The following is a 13,849-nucleotide window of genomic DNA, read 5'->3' on the forward strand; positions in this document are numbered from 1 at the left end:
CTTCTCCAAAGGACTGCAGCGTACCTCCATGAAAGCTTCCTAGGGATCTCCATGGAGGATTCCCAGGCCATCCCTATGCACATAAACACGCTTTTTCGGAGAGCACCCTCTGCGTAGCTGGTGTGGCCACTGATACCCACTACATCTATTTTTTTTGTTCCGATTAAACATTTCAAATAATAGCATGTAACCCCTATAGTTTGTTTGGAAATGTGTACTCACCAGAGGTGCCTTCCCTGGAATCCTGCTCCATTGACAATTGAGCCTGTGAAGGGATGGGCTCCAGGGTTAAAAACAGTTTTTGGCTGTCGGGGAGAATGGATCCTTCACTTGCCTGCCTCGCATTTTCCTCCTCAACAATGTCTTCCTCGTTGTTGCTTGAGGTATCCCCGGGGCTCCTGGGAGGTATCCACTGAGCATTTTGGGGTAGTGGTGGGGTCACAGCTGAGAACTGCATGCAGCTATCTTCTCATAAAAGCAGCATGTCTGGGGGACAGAACCAGAGTGACTGCCTCCCTTGTCTTCTGGTATGCTTGCCGAAGCTCCTTTATTTTCACGTGGCAGTGCTGTGTGTCACAGCGTAGCTCTTCTCCCCCATGCCCCACATGATTTTGGCATATATATCAGCATTTCTTCTGCTGGATCAGAGCTCTGCCTGCACAGACTCTTCTCCCCACGGAGCAATAAGATCCAACACCTCCTGTGTACTCCATGCTGGAGCGAGTTCGCGGCTTTGAGTCTCCATGATCAGCTGTGCTGACAAGCTCTCCACACTGATCGAACAGGAAATGAAAATTCAAAAGTTCACAGGGCTTTAACAGGGGAGCGGCTGTTTCCTGGGTACCTGGCTGACATACAGCGCTCTCCAGAGCCGTCACAGCAGAGCACTGTGGGACACCTCCTAGAGGCCAATTTATTCAAATTACAAAACACAGTGTCTACACTATCCCTAGGTCAACCCGAGGATGTCGAATTAAGTGCTACACCTCTTCTGGAGGTGGAGTACAGAAGTTGACTTTACAGGCCACTTAGGTAGGCGGAAGAGACTCATAATGTAGTCACATATATTATTAACCCAAGCTAAGGTGGCTTATGTCAACCTAACTGTGTAGTGTAGACCAGGCCTGAGAGAGTGTGGAGAAAAGAGAAGAGAAACAAGGGCCAATTCTGTAGTAGAAGAGGTAGGAAAGCAGAAGAGAAGGGGAGTGACTTGTTGGCCTGTCAGTTTGTGCTCCTCAAATTCTATTGCAAGGACCCCGCACAAAGCCCTTGTCCCTGTGGCTCCAAGCAAAGCTAAGGCAATTGGCTATTAAGTTGCTGCCTGGAATTATGTACTGAAATATTGTTTTTATAGGGTTGGAATCCTTATGTCCCAGCTCAGACAAAGGTAATACTTTTTGAAACAGGTGGATACAAAATGAGTCCAACTGGGATAGTTGTGAACTATATGCATAATGAACATTCCTGGAGTAGCAGAAAATGAAACTAGATTTGGTAGAATTCCAATTTGCTAAACATGAAGTGTATCTGCTGTTTGCAAGAGGTATTTATCAAGATACGACAATGTGGCAGGTGAACAGCTGTAGTAAAGTGGGCAGAAATTCAAGCTACCATGCACGTGTGTGTCTTAGGTGGTAGGTGCTCATGCATAAGGAGTCCAGAGAGTGTGGGTCTTTAATGAAAATATTAAATAAGATCAGTCCCAAGACCGATCCTTTAGGAACTCCACTGGTAACCTCCCTCCAGCCTGATAGTTCCCCTCTCAGCAAACCCATTTCTCCTTTTATCTAGTTCCTTACACACCTTACAATTCTTGTACTAATCTCTACGTTCTCCAGTTTAACTAATAATTTCCCATAGGGCTTTACTGAAGTCCAGATAGGTTAGATCTACCACATTTCCCTTCTCTAGTGAATTAGTTATATTAGAGAAAGATACCAGGTTAGTCTGGCATGATCTACCTTTGGTAAATGTTTTATTTCATCCCATTTTCCTCCATATCTTTAATTAGTCCTTCCTTCAAAATTTCTAAAGCCTTGTGTACTTCTGAGCTCAGGTTGGTGGGTCTGTAGTTGCCAGGATGGAGATGGGGAGATCCACACTTCGTCCACATAGAGCAAGGTGACTCTGGCTTTGTGCAGGTGAAGTGAATTTCCCCCAGGTTATATCAAAATGACAACACATAGACATATTTCATACATCCCAAACTATAAAAAGGAGGCTCCTGCTGCCATAAAATACTCAAATCCTGAGACTTGAGCCAGCTGCAACCAGTGGACTCTTTTGAGGCTCACTGTTGTATGTATAAGCTGCAGTAGTTTGCAGACTCCGAAGACATGCCTCCTTTCTCTTCCCATTTTTGGTGTAAGTGCACCCTGAAGACAACTTACCTTCTTTCTGCAACCTTCATTTATTGCAGTTGTTCTAAACAGCCTTTACTAAGTTACATAAAGGTTTTGTTAGAATTAGGAAAGCTATTAAAGTTGATTGTAGCTTTAGGGAAAGAATGAGTTCACAAAGCATCACAGTTGAGTTTTGCAGGGAAGTGTTTCTTCACAAACTAATTGAGCATATTTAATTAAAACAATATTAAACCCTCTACCTACAATATTCCTGCTTAAATAAAATTACATAAAGTCAAATAGAATGACTGGAAGAGGAAATAATTATCATGTCTCTCGCATTTGATTCCCCTTATTGTCTCTCGTTTGCTCACTCTGAGCACTTATTCATTAGAATGTTCAGTAGAATTTTGTTCTGCGCTGTTTGTTACAGAGCATCTGAGACACTGAAGATCTTTATTAAAAAAAAAAAACAACCAAACTATTCCCTCCTGTATTCCCATTCTGTTAAACACCCACCTTCCAATATGAATGATCCCTTGTGGAAAAATGTATGTGGTTTGACAATGTGAATGATCACTAGTGTCCCCAATTTTACTGTGAGGATTTATATTTAAACGAAAAGCTGTTTGTTGCTATGACTTTTGCTGACTATATAACGTGTAGAAGGCATATTTTGTGGTAAAGTTAACCAGCATGAGTCATATCACAGAACCAACAAAATGTAAAAATGTTTTTGCAGCTATGTTGGCACACAACAGCTGAGGTTGAATTCTACCTTCCAGATACATTTGATTTGTGTCTTTTTTTAAATCAATGCATTGTAACACCAACAACACACAGACAGCTATGTAGAAGTAATTGAGAGAAATAGCGGGGTGTGTATATGTGTGGTAAAATACATTTGTTTTGCTTTGGAGAAGGGGAATGACTCATAAAAGGTAGGTGCTTGCCTGGAGGATATGGATCATAGAATATCAGGGTTGGAAGGGACCTCAGGAGGTCATCTAGTCCAACTCCCTGCTCAGAGCAAGACCAATCCCCAACTAAATCATCCCAGCCAGGGCTTTGTCAAGCCTGACCTTAAAAACCTCTAAGGAAGGAGATTCCACCACCTTCCTAGATAACCCATTCCAGTGCTTCATCACCCTCCTAGTGAAAAAGTTTTTCCTAATATCCAACCTAAACCTCCTCCACTGCAACTTGAAACCATTACTCCTCATTCTGTCATCTGCTACCACTGAGAACAGTCTAGATCCATCCTCTTTGGAACCCCCTGTTAGGGGGCTTATTCCTTCACCCACTTACTTCCCTGGTCCTTCTCGCATGAACAGAGAGCAACAATACCCGAAGTCCAAAGGTGCAAACAATTCGATGTTTATTGGGGTGAACTTCCAGCAAGCATGATTCCAGTTTCCTTCCTTAGTGTCCCCCTTCCCAGCTCTGACACCACAGAGCCTTACACCTGTGTGCCTGTTCCCATTCCTGCCCTTAGCCAAACATGATTCCAATTTCCCCACCCCCATTCCCTGTTCCCATTTCCCCCTTTAGCAAAACATTATTCCAATTTCCTTACCCCCATTCCCTGTTCCCATCTCACCCACCCACCCACTTCCTCATTGACTACAGATTATATAGTAAACCTTGAGTTCTGCTTAGCTGTCCCTTTCATAGAATCATAGAACATCAGGGTTGGAAGGGACCTCAGGAGGTCATCTAGTCCAACCGCCTGCTCAAAGCAGGACCAATCCCCAATTTTTGCCCCAGATCCCTAAATGGCCCCCTCAAGGGTTGAACTCACAACACTGGGTTTAGCAGGCCAATGCTCAAACCACTGAGCTATCCTGTTTGAGCCATGAAATTTAACTAACCAATCCTAGCATATTGTAACATGATTAAGGTGGTGGGATATAATTGGTTACATAATTAGTTTACACCCAGCAAAATTAATTATACAGCAGACAGGAACAATCACAGAACCAGACAGAGATTATACAGACAAACAATAGCAAAGTGGGAACTATAATGACAAGACAATACAGAAGTGAGGATTTCACATCCCAGCGATTGATAAGTGAGTTCTAGCCAGACAGGATGCTATCAAACTAAGTTTCCTTTTACATTTTCTAGGCACTTCCCTTTTCTGGAGGTGATAGGAATACAATCCTGTCCTGATAGTGCCTAACAGCCCAATAGCACCTTATTTCAATGTGACTAGTTTGGAATGTGAGGATGTGACTGTTCGCTTCCTAGCTTATGGCTGCCTCGCCAAAGGCCTTAGCCTAAGAACAGGGCCTCAGACTGTCACAGTAAGAGAAGGCCCTTACACCAGCAGACAGTGATTTTGATTCTTTTTTTTATACCTCTAGAACTAGCCAAGTGATAAGAATACACCTAAATTCTTAAAGTACAGACCTTTGCAGACAGGCCTGAATATCTATATCCTAACACCCCCTATCAGGTAGTTGAAAGCAGCTATCAAATCCTCCCTCATTCTTCTCTTCTGCAGACTAAACAATCCCAGTTCCCTCAGCCTCTCCTCATAAATCATGTGTTCCAGTCCCCTAATCATTTTTGTTGCCCTCCGCTGGACACTCTCCAGTTTTTCCACCTCCTTCTTGTAGGGTGGGGCCCAAAACTGGACACAGTACTCCAGATGAGGCCTCACCAATGTCGAATAGAGGGGAACGATCACATCCCTCAATCTGCTGGCAATGCCCCTACTTATATAGCCCAAAATGCTGTTAGCTTTAGTGGCAACAAGGGCACACTGACTCATATCCAGCTTCTCGTCCACTGTAACCCCTAGGTCCTTTTCTGCAGAACTGCTGCCTAGCCATTCGGTCCCTAGTCTGTAGCGGTGCATGGGATTCTTCCGTCCTAAGTGCAGGATTCTGCACTTGTCCTTGTTGAACCTCATCAAATTTCTTTTGGCCCAATCCTCTAATTTGTCTAGGTCCCTCTGTATGCTATCCCTGCTCTCCAGCGTATCTACCACTCCTCCCAGTTTAGTGTCATCTGCAAACTTGGTGAGGGTGCAGTCCACGCCATCCTCCAGATCATTAATGAAGATATTGAACAAAACCGGCCTCAGGACCAACCCTTGGGGCACTCCGCTTGATACCGGCTGCCAAGTAGACATGGAGCCATTGATCACTACCCGTTGAGCCCGACGATCTAGCCAACTTTCTCTCCACCTTATAGTCCATTCATCCGGCCCATACTACTTTAACTTGCTGGCAAGAATACTGTGGGAGACTGTGTCAAAATCTTTGCTAAAGTCAAGGAATAACACATCCACTGCTTTCCCCTCATCCACAAAGCCAGTTATCTCGTCATAGAAGGCGATTAGATTAGTCAGGCATGGCTTGCCCTTTGTGAATCCATGCTGACTGTTCCTGATCACTTTCCTCTCCTCTAAGTGCTTCAGAATTGATTCCTTGAGGACCTGCTCCATGACTTTTCCAGGGACTGAGGTGAGGCTGACTGGCCTGTAGTTCCCTGGATCTTCCTCTTTCCCTTTTTTAAAGATGGGCACTACATTAGCCTTTTTCCAGTCGTCCGGAACCTCCCCCGATCGCCATGAGTTTTCAAAGATAATGGCCAATGGCTCTGCAATCACGTCTGCCAACTCCTTTAGTACTCTCGGACGCAGCGCATCCGGCCCCATGGACTTGTGCTCGTCCAGCTTTTCTAAATAGTCCCGAACCACTTCTTTCTCCACAGAGGGCTGGTCACCTCCTCCCCATGCTGTGCTGCCCAGTGCAGTAGTCTGGGAGCTGACCTTGTTCGTGAAGACAGAGGCAAAAAAAGCATTGAGTACATTAGCTTTTTCCACATCCTCTGTCACTAGGTTGCCTCCCTCATTCAGTAAGGGGCCATACTTTCCTTGACTGACTTCTTGTTGCTAACATACCTGAAGAAACCCTTCTTGTTACTCTTCACATCCCTTGCTAGCTGCAACTCCAAGTGTGATTTGGCCTTCCTGATTTCACTCCTACATGCCTGAGCAATATTTTTTTTATACTCCTCCCTGGTCATTTGTCCAATCTTCCACTTCTTGTAAGCTTAAAGTAAAACTGCTCTTAAATTGAACTAATGATGTCTACACACATCTGCATCACTTTAAATCAGTATTCTGCTTTTCTTTTTAATTAAATAAAACAGGGCAGACCCTCAGCTGGCATAAATCATTGTACCTTCACTAAGCAAATGAAACTACATTGATTTACCCATGCTGAGGCTCTGGCCCACTGTGCATTAATACAGAAGGCTAAATTCATTCTTCGAGTAACTCCACTGAGTTCAAAATTTCTAGTAAAAATTCTTCCAAACTCCACATCATTATAACATTTGTCCTAAGATGCTGCAGATGTCAGCTAATGGACATTTCAAAGGGAGGATATTAACAATTTACTCACAATTTCACAGTAAACTCTATTTTGAAGTACTCTTTTTATATTGTGCTATTAAACTGGGTTTAGCCTAACTCCACCTTTAGGTATACCATCCTGTAGTGGGGTGGCTACCTGCTCCAGCCCTGACAGGGCTCAGGCCAGCCCTGGGAGAGGGCTGGGGCTGTGGGGAGAAGCCCAGGCTGATTAAGGGAGCAACCACAGCTGTGGCCTGCTCAATCAGGCCCAGCTGTCCCCTATAAGAGGCTGTGAGCCAGCAGCCCAGTCAGTCTCCCTCTCCCAGGTGCCAAGCAGGACACCTAGATTGGAGCAGGGTTGGGGAAGGGCCCTAGGAGCTACAGTATGGAAAGCCTCAGGCTGCAGGCCTAACTACAGGCTGAATAGGTGTGGAGTTGCAAAGGGGTAGCCCATAGGTAGGTGGAGACAGCAGATCCAAAACCCCCTTGCCTATGATGGGTGGCGTATATACTGCAGTCAGCCCCTTGTATCAGGGGCAAAGTGGGGACTGGTAGTAGCCCAGACTAAGGTGGGGTTAGAGGGTGGGGGTTCCCTTGGGTGGGAAGACCCAAACCTGAGGGTGGGGGTACTGCTGGGGGGGGGGCAGCACCCCAGAGAAAGGGGCACTGGGTCCTGGGAGCCAGCGGTAAGGTAGATCACTGGCCTGCAGAGGGCGCTCTGGTGGCTGGATGAGCTAATTCCTGACTACTATCAGCAGGAGGTGCCGCAGGAGTGAGTCCAAACCTTTACACATCCCCTCATTCATAAATACTGTACATTTTTAAATAAATAGTAAGCTGTTGACTGTGCCCTTTAAAGTCTGAGGTGGACCCTGGTACCAGGCTGAGCAAATGCACAAAATAGAGCACTACGTTGGAGAGGCTGCTTTTGTAGTTTCCATTTTGGTTTTCTATCTGAGATTTTTCCCATCCACCAATGGGTATCTTTGTGCACGTCAAATTAATCAAAGCCAAAGGAAAGCTGATAAAGACTAATTCCAGCTCCTCAATGAGAGAAAAGAGAAGTATGGATGCTATCAACCAGGTAGGAAGGAGCATGGGCTGAGGAAATTTCACTTCCACATGTCGTCCAGACAACAGTTTAGGGGAGACAGAAAATCTGGTAGAAGGCAGCAGAGCAGAAACAAACAAGTCAGTATGCTAGCTAGATATTCTTGTTGCGTAAACAACAGCCCCTTTTATTTTTCTAGAAAAAATCATTTGTAATGAATGTCAGTTCCTGGGAAGGTTCTCAGTTGACAACACTTGAGACAGAAGCCCAATATAGGCACAGTACACAAAGAATGGGCAGCAGAAATGTAAGGCTACCCATGAGTTTGCTTTAACCCTGATATGGTGGGATCTCCTAAAGGATAGAGAGGTCAGTTTAATCTCCAGAGCCTTCTGATTCCAAAGTGATGGACATACTAAAGAACCTAAACAGACTAGATTGTCCAGAACACATTCTGGACAATCTATTGATATCCTCAAAAAAATTCCAATTAGTTTCAACTGTAGTGATGTGGACAACTGCCCACTGGGACCTGTGCTGAATATTGAGACCATCATATTTCATAGAGGTTATTGAGCAGCCATGAGATGATACAGCTTTTGTTTTTTTTGGACTGGCAATTAACTCAAAACAATTCCCTAAAGGTGAAAAACTCCATCTGCCCTGATCAGTCCCTGAAGCCAATCCAGTGCCACAATGAAACCTTTCTGGAACAAGATGTGAATTTGAGAGCAGATGAGAATATCTGTAAAATCAAAGGCACTTGAATCTGTGGTTTGACTAAGAAGGGATGGCACTGGGGAGAAAGAGCTCAGTCCCTAATGATTCTAAAAACTGTTAGCTCCTATGTATATTGGAAGTTAATGTTGGGGGAGGGGGTTATTTTGGTTTGTTTTGGGGGGGTTTTGAGGGGAGGGAGATTTGTTGATATTTTGGGTCATTAATACGATATGACAATTACATGGTCTTGACACATATAGGTACATACATTAATACAGAATTAACAATATTAAGTAACATAAGGTATGTGGGGCATTCACAAAGGAAAGACAACCATGTGATCAAAAGGAAAGTTATTTGAGAAGAACATTTCAATGTACTTTTTTCTAGAATGAAGATATTTTGCAGAAACAGAAGACCAGGATAATTCAGCAAACAGACAGCAGGGTTACTGAGCCTGAAAGGCAATAGTGGTGGGCCCAGGTAGCCCTGCCCATACAGGTCTGCTGACCATGCTCCAGCTGGAGGAATGGGTTACAAGGAGTGCTGAAGCCCACATTCGGAGCAGTGGTAGGTTACAGGAGAGAAGCCTCTTTCTCCAGGAAGCCAGATAGAAGGTGGAGCCTGAGAGGGGATCACATGTCAGGTCAGGCTACTGACAGTTCCTTGTCCAACCACCACCCCTTTCAAGGCAGGTCTTGCCCCGCTCATTTGAGACTTTGTTTGAAATATAGGATCCATACCCAAACCTGAAGGGGCACTTAGGTAGGAAGTAACCCAAGGTGGCAGATTTAGGCTCTGTATGGTGAAGAGCCCGGTAATGTTACTTCCCAAAGGGCCCTGGGCTGGGACCTGGCGGAAAGGGACAGCCCTGGTCTCCCTACCATGCCCCACTTATGGGCAAAGGCTCAAATACATCCTGGGGCAGGGAGCAGGCACTGCTACTGCTCCCTGGCAGCAAGACAAGGGGGTTGTCATCTGAGTACCCTACAATTACTGACTTTCCTTTCTCACTCCCACCCCTCCCCCCCAAAAATTAGACAATAGTCAGATTTTTGTACTGGACTTCCAATTCTTGTATTAAAATAGTTCAACTCTAAAATGCATCTAGATTACATATTAAAATGACATCTTCAAGGTAATTTTGGATATGTACAATTTGTTTATAACTGACCAGTACATGTCAGCATGTTTTCCTTTGGTTTATGCAGTCCAGTGGTCTACCCCAAAATACCACCAGACAAGAGTCAAACTATTGTCCCTGGTTCCCTCCCTGCTTGGGGTATGGGTGAGTAAACTGAACCAGCTCTGAAACTGGGGTGGATCACTTCCCCTTCTGTGCTTGCTCAGCGGCAGGGCAAGTTGCAGGGGTGGAATCAAAACTCAACTTCCTCCCTGCCCTGTCGACTCGAGTGCAGGAGGGGGAGCAGGGCTCTGTGAAGGCTGTTCTCCCCCACCAAGATGTAGGATGCCCATGATTACGGGACGTAGGAAGCATCTCACATCCCCTATAATCCCCTGGGTAGAAATGTAGGGCAAGCCACAATCTCACCCTATACTGTAATTTACCATCTTCACTGACTTGCAACGTTTTTTTTTTACACCATCAGTGAGTTTTCCATTTCTTTGCTTACTGATGTTCAGTAAATCTAAATAAACACACACTTGATACAAAATATGCTGACAGTGAAGAAGAAACCAACTCCAGTTCTTCAATGCACCCCCAGTACCAACATTCCAAAAGATGTCAAATTAAGGCCTGGGCACGCTGTGGCTGCCAAAGATCCTGTGTCTCTTTTTTGTAAGATCAGGTTTCTTAGTCAAATTCCACATTTGCAAATTAAGTTTTGTCTCCGTAACGTCTACCCATCGTTTTTAACTGGACCCAATACGTGATATCTTGGCCACATTGAATTAGTGGCAAAACTCCCATTAACTTTGACGGAGCGAGTATTTCATCCAGTACTAAAAATACATTGACAATGGAGTCATGCTGTCAGTCACTACCCTGGGTCTAGATTGTCCCCTGCAAACCTAGAAAAGGGGATTCTCAATGGAATAATCTCCTAACCCTGTCCTAATCTTCCCCCTTTGCCCTCAACCTCTTCACAGATCCTGGACTCTTAGAGAGGCACCTGTGAGGTCTGGAACAGTAGGACAGTGCTCTGGACATGGCTGACAACCCTTTCATGCAGCAGGAGGAAGATCTGTTTACAGTGGGGACCCTGCATATATTGATCTGGACAAGATCATCGTCTTTTCTGTTTATTCGCTCTTGCTGTTGTACGAGAACTCCTTCTAGGTAAACCCCACTTGTGACTAAGGGTGCCTGCCCCTCAATCTCATTGTCAGGGCAAATTAATTTTAAATAATTTTCAATATGCCCAAGTGACTTGGCGCCTAAGTGCCATTGCTGTTCACTGAAACTTGGTCCTAACCATCTATGTCACTTTGGAAAATGGGACTTAGGCCTCTAAGTCATTTGGACAATTTAGAAAATGTTACTCATTGTCTCTTACAAAACTCAAACAGAATGTTAAAAGAAACATAAAGCAGTATCCCCTTTCCACAGGTGAGATAGGAGTCTTGAACATGTGGGTACATCTTATTATAGCATGGACTATAAGGTGGATAGACAGCTGGCTAGATCATCGGGTAGTGATCAATGGCTCCATGTCTAGTTGGCAGCTAGTATCAAGCGGAGTCTCCCAGGGGCCAGTCCTGGGACCGGTTTTGTTCAATATCTTCATTAACTATCTGGAGGATGGCATAGACTGCACCCTCAGCAAGTTTAACATTCCTTAGAGGTTTAAGGTCAGGCTTGACAAAGCCCTGGCTGGGATTATTTAGTTGGGGATTGGTCCTGCTTTGAGGAGGGGGTTGAACCAGATGACCTCCTGAGATCCCTTCCAACCCTGATATTTTATGATTCTATAACTGGGATTAAGCTAATCCAAAATAAGACACTCTTGACACTGAAATAAGAACGTCTACACACATGCCTGTTTAATTAAATTGGCTTAATTAAACTGATGTAAGTGTGTGTGCACAGAAAAGGCCTAAGGGTCCAATTCTGATACTCCTGCTCAAAGTGAGTGGTACTTTATTCCTCAAGCAGTACCACTGAGTAAGATACTACCCTAAGGTCTTTGGCATTTCCATCCAGAGTAGTATCTTTAGTAAACAGTGGGAGGAGATTTTGAGTGTCAGTAAGAGTGACAAGCCTTAACTGAAACATCCTAAAATAAAATGTTAAATGAGAACACCTGGATCACTGGTGTGTGACAGCGAGAATACTCACATGAAGAAGCACTACAGCTAGTAGTAAGTGTTTGCATAATCAATTTGAAATAGACAAACTGGAGGGATTTTTTTCCCCCCAGAGACACTGAATTCTCCAGTAATCACTGTTATTGCCATTGTACTCAGCTCATTTTCCCCTTCACTTTTTTGAAGTGGGAGGTTGTTTCTTCAACATTATTTTGATTACTGTTAATAGATTAAGTATTCATAGAGTGGCTTTGAAAACAGCCAGGATATGTAGATCGATGATGTCCGGTTAACAAAATCCCTTTACAAAAAAGTCTTTATTATATATGAGTAACAAAATCTTTCTATGTAGATTATATCAACACCTTCTTAGATTATATCAATGTAGAAATGCCTTTGTGGAGAATAGCAATTGCTTGTGGTAATTGCTTGAGGGATTGGTTGTTTTGTTTTCCTGCCAGATTTATAATTGTCCCTGGGGTCAGATTTGAATGTTTCCTTCATCTAAGAATGTCACTAGCTGAATTGACTATGTAGTTACAGGTATTGACTAGAGTTGGTAAAAGAAAAAAATGGTATATTTCTTGGGTGGGGGGGGGAAGTTGTTTCATTCCAATATTTTCATGAAATTTTTCATTTAAAAAAATAGTTTCTTTGGAAGGAAAAATCCTTGCTCTTTCTTTTTCTGGCTTTGGTTTTCCTCAGTCGTCTTAGTATAAACAAAGCCACTGAGAGTGAACTGCCCTGGTTCCATTGTTTCACTGTTCATTTCTATATGTTGTGGGTTGAAAGCATTGCTCTAACTCAGGGTTTCTCAACCTTTTTGTGCTGGCAACCTACTTTGGACTTAAAAATCTTGAAAAACTAGGGAGCTGAAGCTGCCAGAACCCTGCCCGCTGGGGCTGAAGCCACCTGAAGCTGGGGCTGTAACAGCTGTAACACTACCCTGGGGCTGGGGCTGGGGCTTAGGCTTAAGTTTAGGGAGGCCAGAGCCCTGCTGCCTGGGGCTGAAGCATGTTGTGGGGCTCCCCGTGGTGACCCCCCTAAACCCATTTTGTGAACTTCCTGAGGGTCACGACCACCAGGTTGAGAAACACTGCTCTGACTAGCATGTGGTAAGTAGCTTACACTCTGTTTCCCTGTAAAGGGTCTTGGGGCATTAACACCCCTGTGAAGAATGTTTCATGTGATTAAAGGCTCTATGGTAATGCATATGCACAAGGAGGAAGACTTATAGTTGTATTTGCAATTTTAACCTGGTATTTCCTGATTGTTGCTTAACTGTGTAACCATAACATTCTCTTAGCATAGTTTTTGTATGGAATATATAGATTATACAGAGATTCTCAACTGGTATATGAATGATCAGATGTTATTTTTTCCTAAACAATTAGGAGTCAAAAGTCATCCCATTTGTTATTAGACATTCAATTCCCACTAGATTTGGAATAATATCTCCTATTTGACCCAAGACCTCAATGTCTCAATATTCTTAATGCACCCTCACACCTATACTTTCCATTTCAATTTAAGGTTTTAATTTATTTCATTTTTAGGAACTTCCATCATCTACAGGGTTTTGTTGTTATGTGACCTCATGTCATCCAGGCTGGAAGCCCATCCAAAGGGGAATACTAACTTCCAGAAAGCTAGGTTGATAGAGATGGTGTTTGCCATTTTATATATAGTATGCATTGCATTTTCTTTTAAATTCAGTTTGGTTTCTAAGTGTATTTGGCACTTTAAGTATTATTGCTGGATTGTGAGCTGTTTATGGGAGCTGAATTTTCACTTTCCTCACCCTCCACAAGAGCATTTGGATCCTGAGGGGATTTCTTATGCCAGCGTATTTGAACTTTTCATTATATGTGAACTTGTGAGCAAAGAACCCCAAACCTTCTTGATTTGTTAAGTTCTTCTGATTTGTTAATTTACTAGTTGCTTTGTTTTATAAGTTAAACTAGTAATATGAAATCACTCTGTTCTGTTACAAACCTGCTTGTTAGGAGATTGTTTAGCTGTTCCTTGGGTGAGTGACGTATGCAACTATGTGAGTAGATAAGAAGAGATGCCAGCAGCAGATGGGCCTAATCA

General features: G+C 43.6%; 1 long non-coding RNA gene across 1 annotated transcript; it reads left to right on the forward strand.

Annotated features, from left to right (window-relative positions):
* Window positions 1-9,708: 9,708 nt before the first annotated feature.
* On the forward strand, window positions 9,709-13,641 carry LOC311516875. Its single transcript, XR_014710525.1, has 3 exons — window positions 9,709-9,773; window positions 10,598-10,787; window positions 13,312-13,641. It is a non-coding gene; the product is annotated as an uncharacterized lncRNA (long non-coding RNA).
* The last annotated feature ends 208 nt before the right edge of the window (window positions 13,642-13,849 follow it).

This window comes from Lepidochelys olivacea, assembly GCF_965140295.1.
Source record: "Lepidochelys olivacea isolate rLepOli2 genome assembly, chromosome: 2".
NCBI classification, from domain to species: Eukaryota; Metazoa; Chordata; order Testudines; family Cheloniidae; genus Lepidochelys; species Lepidochelys olivacea.